Raw genomic sequence first — 10,818 nt, 5'->3', positions numbered from 1 at the left:
TGATATGCCATACTTAATATTTCTTTTTGGAGTGGTAATGATCATTAAATGTGCATTTCATCTTAATACCGCAATAGAGCTCCAACTGTTCATTTCAGATATCCGAGATTTCTGGTTCTGGAGGTGACCCATGGAGACCAATTGAAATAGACAAAACTGAGCTTGTTCGGAATTTATTTCTTTACATATTTTTATTAAAATTTTAGAAGTGAAACTTCTTCTGAATATTAATTACTTTTATTCCGTGAATTTGAAATCCTGGTGAAATAGGTATTGCCATTTCGTTTGAGAGAAATGCAGGACAACCTAAAAAAAAAAAAAAAAAGAAAAAAGAAAAAAGAAAAAAATAGGTAGACATATTTAGACACATTCAAGGTTCTATAGAAACAAGAATTTAAATAGTATAGCTGAAATACGAATATATTCTGAAGTTTATAAAGCTAAATTACAAATGCTCGATGTATGACCTTTTTGTAACACAGCAGATATAAATGCGATAGTCACTTTCTTCACAAATACATCCCAGAATGTCCACATCCATATTTGTAGATTCTGTTGCGATGCCTCGTTGAAGTCGTGCCGGACTTGTAGCTAGGAAAAGAACAAAAATTCTTTCCTTGGTATATCCTCACAAAAAATAGTTACTCGCTGTTAGATTAAGATTTTTTAGGGGGGGGACATATCAAAGAGAGGCTTTCATATGGTAGACTGTAAAACCGCTTCTGAGGCGTTAAAGCAGAATTTCGTCTATACCAGTGATTCTCAACCTTTTGACTAAACGTATCATTTAAACAAAAACTGAAAAAATTAGTACCGTCACTATATTTACCGCGATTATTTTTTAGTTTCTCAATAGAGATATTAAAAAATGTATTTTGCAAAACCTATTGAGTATTTGTATCAAATATGCACACATTAAAAAATTAGATTGGCTACCATTTCAATTATCAAAATTTAGGTTATGATATTTTAATTCTAAAATTTAATTTGGTGCGAAATTTGGGCCTGTTTAAAAGAGATCAAGCTCTTTATGTCTAGTCTTATTTCACTTAGTTTTAACAATGAATTAGGATCCAATTTTAATTTTGTTCTATATTTATTTTTCAAACATAAAATGGAAAAAAAATCTTGTTCACACAAATAGGTTTCGCAAAAAGGCGATACAAATTTAATCCCTTTATTTAAAATGCCTTTAAATTCTTTCTACAGCCAAAAGTTAAGAAGTGTGTTATTTTTGAAATCTTTAGTTAGAGTTCGATCACAGGAATATTCTATCAGATGTTCTTTTTCTTCACGAAATAAAATTTCAGGTATATTTGAACAAAAGGAATTTCTAATCCAATTTTCTTTTTCATAAACCTCGGGAACATATATGTTGAAATTATTTATCAATAAAGAAACAGCAATTTTGAATGGCGGATGCTAATTCTTCTGTTATTTTCAAATTACTTTCGATTAGGAAATTTCCTAAAAGTGGTGAAAGGCTTTAAATATCATTATCCAATTCTTTGATTATTAGCTCGAGTTTTTTTATTATTGCATTTATTTTATCTCTAATGGCAAACAAATTAACACTCTGCCCTAGTAATCCTAAATTCAGTTCACTTAACTTTCCAAAATTATGAGCTAAATCTGCTAAACGCGCTAACCATAATTCACTGAACAAAGAATTTTGCAATTCAAATTTTGAATCATAGAGGACAATTTGAATTTGTGATAAAAGTTCAAAACGACAATTTAAAACTTTGTCTCTGCATAACCACCTTACTTCGGAATGTAACAAAGGAATTTCCTGTTCATTGTCCATAAAATCGTCAATATCTTAGAATTTAAAGTTTTTCTTCTAATAAAATTAACAGTTTTATTGATTTAAAACGATTTTCAGGTTTTCGGGAATTGTTTTGGCTGACTAATCTTCAAGATTAAATGGGCCCACCAGCGGCCGAGCGGTAAAGTCGCTGAACACTGGTAGTTCGGTCCGAGGTTCGAATCCCGCGAACGGGCTGGCTGCATGGGTGTTTTCGTGGTTTTCCCCATGTGTAACGTGTATACGAGCCAGTTTCCCTTAGAAAGTCCTCCACGAAAGGCATCCCTCCCCTTTGGCAGATAGCCCTAGTGTGCTTTGCCGTAATTAAATACACCACCACACACCTTCAAGATTAATGGATCAGTGAGTAAATTTAGTTTTACGTGCAATTTTCTTTATTTGAGAAATAACACCAGAATGTTTCCTTTTAAAACCCGAGTTTCGCCACTGCCAAAGAATACCAATCTCAGACATAAAATTGTCAATTGCTTTGAAAATTTCGTTTGCAGTTGCACTATCAGGAAGATATTCACAAAATAAATACGCTTAGAAATGTATAATTGAACAAACTTCATTATATCAGTACTTTCATCCAATTGCAATGCGGAATATTCACCGTGTTTTATTTTTTGAATAAGTGTCTCTTTTATGGAATTTGCCATTTCACGAATTCGGCGACTTACTATATCATTTGATAAAGGAATATTAAAGGAATATTATTAAGTTCGTTAGCCGCCTTTTCGTTGAATAATGTTAAAACGATATCTTTAGCTATTGGTAATATAATACGTTTTCTCCAAGAGTATGAGCCTGCACAGTCTTGGCAATTCTTAGGCTTACTAGGTAACTGTGGAAAGTGGTACATGATTCTCCGCCCACGGAAGTGCGACTTCATAACGCCCCTCTTCGTTTAGAGATACAGAATTTTCGAACTGCAATTTTGATTGCAAATCCCTTTCCTCTCTAGCCTTCTTTGTAACTGGATCTTTTATTCCGATAACATCAAGCCTCCACAGTTCTGACAGAGTGGCATCAGAAATATGTAAAGATAACGAAAGCGTGGAAAAGGAATTTTCTATTTCATAATTGTCAGTGTTCGCTTTCCCCATGACTGTCCACCCAAGTCTTGTACTTACAGCAACTAATCTTCCCCAAGGAAGAACTTCGATTTTACCCGTAAATAAATTTGCAGCAACATCTGCCCCTAACAACAAATGAATCTCTTGGGGGTTCTCCTGAAATAATCTGCAATTTTCAAAAACATCACTGACGTAAATTCCTCTTCTTCTAAGTTCCCTAATCCAGTGTATATTTTTGATTTTAGGGACCGAAGAACATATTTTTCTTTCATCCAATACATTGATTTCGCAATTATACCGTTTATCTACGCTACCCAATTTTATTCTATAACGTTTATGTTTTTCCGAAACTTCTATGCCACCGAAAAGTCCGTGGGTTACACTTTGTTCACCTAAGCTTCTTAATTGTAACCTTTCTGCTGCATACCTGCTTATGTATGAGTTTTGACTTCCGGTGTCAATTATCGCTCGAACAAATTGGTTATTCCCTCTTTCATATATGCGAACAATTAAAGTTTGCAAATATACTTCTGAACATCCTGCTTGATTTGAAAGTACTTTATTTTCTATCTGTTCGTCTTTTTTAATTTCCGAAACCTCGACAGAAGGATTTTGTTTATTACACATAATAGTTGCATGTTGTTTTTTACAAATAGAACAAGTTATTTTTGTTCTGCAGTTTTGAGCCAAATGGTGTAATTTTAGGCATTTATAGCAAGCACATTTTCTTTTTAAAATGTCCCTTTTTTCTTGTAATGATAAGCCGGAAACGAAACTACAGTCATAAGTCTTGTGAAATTGATTACAGAAGACGCAGTTCATATCTTCCTCCCTGCATTCAGATTTTGTAAACAAATCTGTAGCGGTCGGAATCTTTGGTTTATTATGTCTATTTGAGAAACCATATGCGCTTTTCGTTGCAGGGGGGAAGAAGACTGTCGCCGATCGGATACTTTTTGCTGTTGCGAAACCGTTGACCTTGTGCGTTCGCGGGATGAAAGTTCTGCGTGTAAAAATGACATTAAATCTTTTATGTTATAATCTGTGCCAACATTTTGTGTTCTATGAAATTCAAGCGTTAATTCTGAAGGCAATAACTTCAAAATCATCGGACACAGCAAAGCGCTGTAAGATTCCGATACAACATCTAACGCTTCGAGACATCTAATCTGCGTTTGTACTTTATCATACAAGTTACGAAATGTTTTTATGTCATTCGCATTTTTTAATGATTCAATATTCAGCAAATTATTCATGTGCGCATTAATAAGAATGTCTCTCCTTCCAAACCGGTCGTGTAAGATTTGAATTGCTGAATCATAATGTTTTGGCGATAACGGAAGTCCTTGAACGCAGCTAGAAGCTGTTCCTCCTAAGTATGCTTTCAGGTAATTAAATTTGTCTACTTTGTTCAATGATTCGTTATTATGTATTGAGGACTCAAAACTATTCCAAAAAGTAAGCCATTGACTACTGTTCCCATAAAATACGGGAATCGAAAGTTTTGGTAATTTAACATTAGGTGTATCTTTTATATTTTGCTGTGTGTTCGGTGCATTTAAGTCATGAATAAGTTCCTTAATCCGTTTCTTAAGCCTAAATTTCCATAACGTTATCTTCTCACGATATTGTTCTGTAATTTCGAATTCATTTTCGAATTCATCTACACTCAGAATTGGTTCAACTTCTACATCGGCATTAGCTAGTGTTTCGGTTTTAGCATTAAGCTGTTCTAACAATTCTTCGAGCTCATTAATACTACATTCAGATTTATTTAATTCACTTTCGATTTTCTTAAATAGTTTTGTAACGGCAGTTCTTAAGATACTTCTTTTCTTTTTTAATTTATCTACTTCAGCCATTATCTTTCTTAGATTCAAACACTTACACAAAAAATATACGTCTCATGAAAAACAAATATTTAACTCTTACTTAGAAAACAAAATTATTCTTTTGCTGAATACTTCAAGAACAAGTATTAAAATCTTCAATTTTAATATTCAGCTTTTGAATTCACTTTATTAGAACTTTTCAAAAAACCTGGCGTCTCTGTTCGGGCGCCATAAAAATGTTGCATCAGGTTCTTCTATTTACAATAAAATTAATGTAAAATTCCTTACCTGCTGCATCTTCAGTGTTCTCGACGCCAGGCTTCTAATAATCACGTTTTCCAGTAAGAGTTTCTATTACAATTAGCAGGCCATCTTGTCTTTTAATTATTTATTGAAATAAAAAGCTAATATACACTATTTACAAGGTAGGTGATAATTATTTTAAAACAGTACATTTTTAGTTCTGAGTCTTTACGCTCCTCAGAGCGGTTCCAATCTCGACTGCTTCTCGGAACTTAATTACAGCAAAAGTAAAGGAAGAGATGCCCGCCACCTAGTGGCAAGAATGTGACATCCTCCCACCTTTTGATTTTACCTCGATAAGATGGGAAAATCAAAACAAAATTTATCAATAATCAAACAAAAATTCAAGTACAACTTTCACAAATATGAAAAGTAACTAATGCTCTAAAATTAATACTTACAAAGAAGGATTACACATCTAAACATTTTCTGCATTACATTCATACCATATCCAGATAACATGTTCCAATTGACAACTGTTAGGACAATTAAATTTCTAAAATACTGAAAAGAAACAAAAATTAGTATAGCAATTTAAAAATATGTAAGAGGTTTTACAGTTTTACGTCCATATCTAGTTTGATAGTTCATATCACTGTAACACTTATCCGCAGAGTTTTTTATGTTCATGGTGAAGTCACTAAACAAGTTAGGTCTATCAAGTTCGAGAGGATAAATACGTTTCACAGGTCTTAGGAGTTCACCCGTTGCAGTTTTCACTTTGACAACACGTACTTCGTTGTCTTTCCCAGGATATAGTTCTACAACACGACCTATTGGCCAATCTATTTTCTTTTTGTTGTCGCTGCCGACAAATACCAAGTCATTTTTGTTGATAGTCCAGGTAGATCGTTTAGATGGTTTTTGCACTAGGATAGCTAAATATTCATCACGAAATCTTTTGGAAAATGTTCTCTTAAGCTCTGAAAGAACTTGTATCTTTTTGTCAGATTGATGGTATCCAGGTAGTCTAAGTCAGGCACTCCGACGTCGTGCATATCTTGTAGAAACATTGAAGGTGTTAGTGCCGTAAGATCATTTGGATCTTCTGAAAGGTACGTAAGGGGTCTTGAGTTAATCACTGATTCAATATCACAAAGTATAGTCAACATTTCCTCGTAAGAGACACAGGACTTTCCGAGAACATTTCTCAACATCTTGACTGTTTGTACTAACCTCTCTCACCAACCGCCCCACCATGAAGCAGTTGGGGGATTAAACTTCCACTGTATTCTCATACTAGTTCAATGACATTCTATTTCTTTCCAATCTATCGATTTTAAGAGATTTTCAGTTCCAACGAAATTAGTGCCATTGTCGCTGTAAATAATACTTGGACGATCTCTTCTGGCAATAAATCTCCTTAATCCCAGGATGAACGCATTTGTTGATAAACTTTCTATCAGCTCAAGATGTATCGCGCGATAGACTGCGCAAGTAAAGAGCAAAATAAATACCTTTTTTTCCTTTCCTTAAATAAAGAGGACCGGCTACATCTACTCCGGTCACTTCAAACACCAGAGCATCTCGAGCTCGATCTTCAGGAAGAGGTGCTGGAACAGTCTCTATATTCTTTGCGTTATATCTTCTGCAGCGAACACACTTCATAAGAACTTTACGTACTGTTTTTATTCCTCTCAGGACCCAGAATTTCTGTCGAATATTGGCTAGTACGAATTGCACACCAGCGTGGGATAGTCGCAAATGGTAATCTAAAATTAACCTATGAACTAAGTCATGATTTGAGGGCAATACAATTGGACAGAGAAAATTTTCTTCTTCCTCTCTAGTAATCTTGGTTTTTAACCAAATAAGGCCATCTGAATCAAAAAAGGTACAAAGGTTGCTAACTTTAAGTTCTTTGCCCAAATGCTTTTATCTGTATTATCTTGCATGTTTTCTTTTCTACAGTTTCTATTTCAGGGACCGTGAGTTCTCCTGATTGTTTAGAATCTGGTCTTCTGCAGTTGTTGATAAATCTGCATATCCAAGCAGTTATTCTTAACAGTTTATGTCAAGATGAATATATCTCAAAAAAATGTTCTACGCTTTGCGTATTTAGTGCAGAAATGAGTGATTTCTATTCTCTTCTTGTTGTCGCTGCCGACAAACACCAAGTCATTTTTGTTGATAGTCCGAGTAGATCGTTTAGATGGTTTTTGCACTAGGATAGCTAAATATTCATCACGAAATCTTTTGCGGAAATGTTCTCTTAAGTTCTGCAAGAACTTGTATCTTTTTGTCAGATTAATGGTATCCAGGTAGTCTAAGTCAGGCACTCCGACGTCGTGCACATCTTGTAGAAACATTGAAGGAGTTAGTGCCGTAAGATCATTTGGATCTTCTGAAAGGTACGTAAGGGGTCTTGAGTTGATTACTGATTCGATATCACAAAGTATAGTCAACATTTCCTCATAAGAGACACAGGACTTGCCGAGAACATTTCTCAACAGTAACTATCTTCTAGAGCTTTTTCACTTAAAGTCACAAAAACTTTCATTACTTGTTTACTATTTTTCAGCTCCGATACTTTCCTCTTAAAATATTCTTCATTTATCCTTTAAACTGACGTGCTTAGATTTAAGATATCTTTTAAGAAACGATGGTTTCGTACTTTGATTGGATAGTAGTTCACTGCAAACAACACATTGAGCCTGAAGGTCCATTTAATCTTCATTCCAAGTAAACCCAAATGATAAATAACTTCCATTTTATTTTCTATAAACAATTTTTCTTTTCTTTTCAATATTCTTAGTGAAAATAGATTGTCGTGGATTCATCACTACTTTTCCGCTTAGTTAATCCTTGCTTTTTTCCCATTTTGAAAATCTAAGTTCGTTTTTTTATTTTCCACAAATGCTTAAATGCACAATATATTACGATTTCTTCAAACGACGATATTCTCAAATCGCACAGAAAAGTTTGGAATACAAAGCAAAATGAAGACAGAATACCTGCTGTTAGAGACAGCAAATCGACATAAAAATGATTATAATTAATAATAGAGCAATATGATCCCGGAAATGGTAGCGACATATAGCGTACACATGCTAATAAATCGATCAACTCTAAAAGAATTAATGAGTTACTATTATCTTTTATAGGAAATTATTTTTAGTTACAATTAAATACAACATTTCTTTTCTATTACTTCTTTTAAAAACATCAGTTATGACAAATTTTGTATATCTATGGCTAAAAGAATATTTGTGAAAGTAAAAACGGATTATTTTGCTAAAGTCTATGAGCGGCTATTGACTTTGAACAAAGCTCAGATCACATAAATTTACGAGGGGTGTTGAGGTATTTAATTTTTGAATTTAATAGTTAAAAATACTTTGTTTTTTTTTGCGTAATACATATTTTCCTCTTGCGTATCACCAGTGGTACCATTCTCAACCAGTGGTACACGTACCACTGGTTGAGAATCGCTGGTATATATTATCTTCTAAAGGACTTTAGAGTAATAAGAAAATTTGTTTTGAATATTTAAGCACTCAAAAACTTTTTCTATTTGAATAGCAGCCATTTTGCTCGATTGTCGTCAAGAGCACTTACATTATGCTGAATTTTCGAAAACAAACGAAACACGTCAGAAACCTAAAAGACTTTTCCTGAAAAACTGTATTAAATGCTTCCTGATAAAAGAAAATGTTTTTTGATTTATGCACATTTAATCGGTCTATTTCTGTTAACCTTGTGTTTATCGCAAGCCTCATGCTTAAAAGATACAGCGAACAATTCAGAACTTCTTCTAGAAGTACGCTGTCAAACGTTCCAGTTTGACCGGGACAGTCCCGGTTTTCAGAAAAAATCCCGGTGTTACGATCGGTTGTTTTTTGATTTATGCACATTTAATCGGTCTATTTCTGTTAACCTTGTGTTTATCGCAAGCCTCATGCGTAAAAGAAACAGCGAACAATTCAGAATTTCTTCTAGAAGTACGCTGTCAAACGTCCCGGTTTGACCGAAACAGTCCCGGTTTTCAGAAAAAATCCCGGTGTTACGATCGGTTGTTTTTTGATTTATGCACATTTAATCGGTCTATTTCTGTTAACCTTGTGTTTATCGGAAACCTCATGCGTAAAAGATACAGCGAACAATTCAGAACTTCTTCTAGAAGTACGCTGTCAAACGTCCCGGTTTGACCGAGACAGTCCCGGTTTTCAGAAAAAATCCCGGTGTTACGATCGGTTGTTTTTTGATTTATGCACATTTAATCGGTCTATTTCTGTTAACCTTGTGTTTATCGGAAACCTCATGCGTAAAAGATACAGCGAACAATTCAGAACTTCTTCTAGAAGTACGCTGTCAAACGTCCCGGTTTGACCGAGACAGTCCCGGTTTTCAGAAAAAATCCCGGTGTCACGATCGGTTTGCTTCACGTCCCGGAAAAATTTTGATTTTATAGAATACCGAAAAAAGTCTAAAAGTTATTATTATTATTTGAAGGATTATTTAGGATAACTACTTTGCTATTTATTTCTGTACTGTATGAAAAGTGTAAACTATAGAAGAGTGATGGCCTTCTAATGAATAATATTATCATCGTATCGTCTTGTCTCGCTCATCGTGACCATCCGCGATGCGAGAGGCTCGCCGGACGAGTCCAGTATTGGGCAGGTAAGGGTCTTAGCCTTAGCGCCAGAAGAAATTAGCCCTGCATTCTACAACCCTCGTCCACCTCGGGGCTCGCCGTTTATGATAGAGATAAGTCAGTCAATTGTCAGTCTCTGTCGGCGGTGCCTGTAGGGAGCTAGCGCAGAAAAAGTTTCTGCGTTCTCTGTTAAAATGTCAAAACGGTCGTGTAAATTCACCGAGGATTTTAAGAATGAATTCCCTGTTTTGAAAAAAGGTATCTACTGGTATTGGTAATCAAGATCAAGACGATAGAGTTAAGTGTTCACATTGTAATTCTGAGTTTTTGGTTGCTTACGGAGAGCGATCCGATATAAAAGATCATTTGCAGTCGAGTAAACGCAACAAGAGTTTAACACGTGCTGTTGGCTCATCAAAACTGGCCAGTGTTTTTTAAGACTGCGAGTTCTAATGTCAAAAACTTAGCCAACGAAAGAAGCGACCTTTGCTTAGTACACAGCAAACCATAGCCTAAGTTCCAATTCGATTCTTGTTCATCAAAACTAAATGCTAAGCTTTTTTAACCTAAATCTCATTCGGACAAATTAAGTGTGCGGCAATAGCTTTATATGTCATAGCTTCTTTAGTTCAAGAAGAGCTGAAAAAGACTTGACCAAGTCAAACTAAATAAAAAACTAAAGTATGGAATGCATCAAACAGAAAGGATATGAAACTTGTGCCAAATGTTATGCGCTACTTTAATTCTAATTCAGGTGTGTAAGTAAACACGTTACAATTCATATGAATAACAAAGTAGTTGGCTTTTGTAGAGATAACTGCAACACTAACTTCGGTGGTGTGAAAAGAGCAGGTAAAAACAATGTTTTCCATCGACTCAAGAATAGCCTAGGAAAGGAAATCAATGGATATCGGATGTGCTGTGCACAACTGTGTGCAAACTGCTGTAGGTAGTCTCCTAATCGATAGTGAAGCCTTACTATTGAAAACTTATAAATACTTCCACATATATACACAGTTCGTATAACTAAACTAAAAAAATTTTGTGAATATGACGAGATACAGTACCGTGAAATCAATGAACACGGGAACACCCGGTTTCTATCAATTATGCCAGCGCTAGAAAGAATTTTACAGATTTTTGAAGGTCTGAAAGCGTTTTTCTAGACCAAAAAAATGTACCCATCAACAATAAAAACTC

This window comes from Stegodyphus dumicola, chromosome 6 (assembly GCF_044657685.1).
Source record: "Stegodyphus dumicola isolate Sdum_Otavi_A_Nest chromosome 6, ASM4465768v1".
NCBI classification, from domain to species: Eukaryota; Metazoa; Arthropoda; class Arachnida; order Araneae; family Eresidae; genus Stegodyphus; species Stegodyphus dumicola.
Note: the sequence above shows the minus strand (reverse complement) of the source record.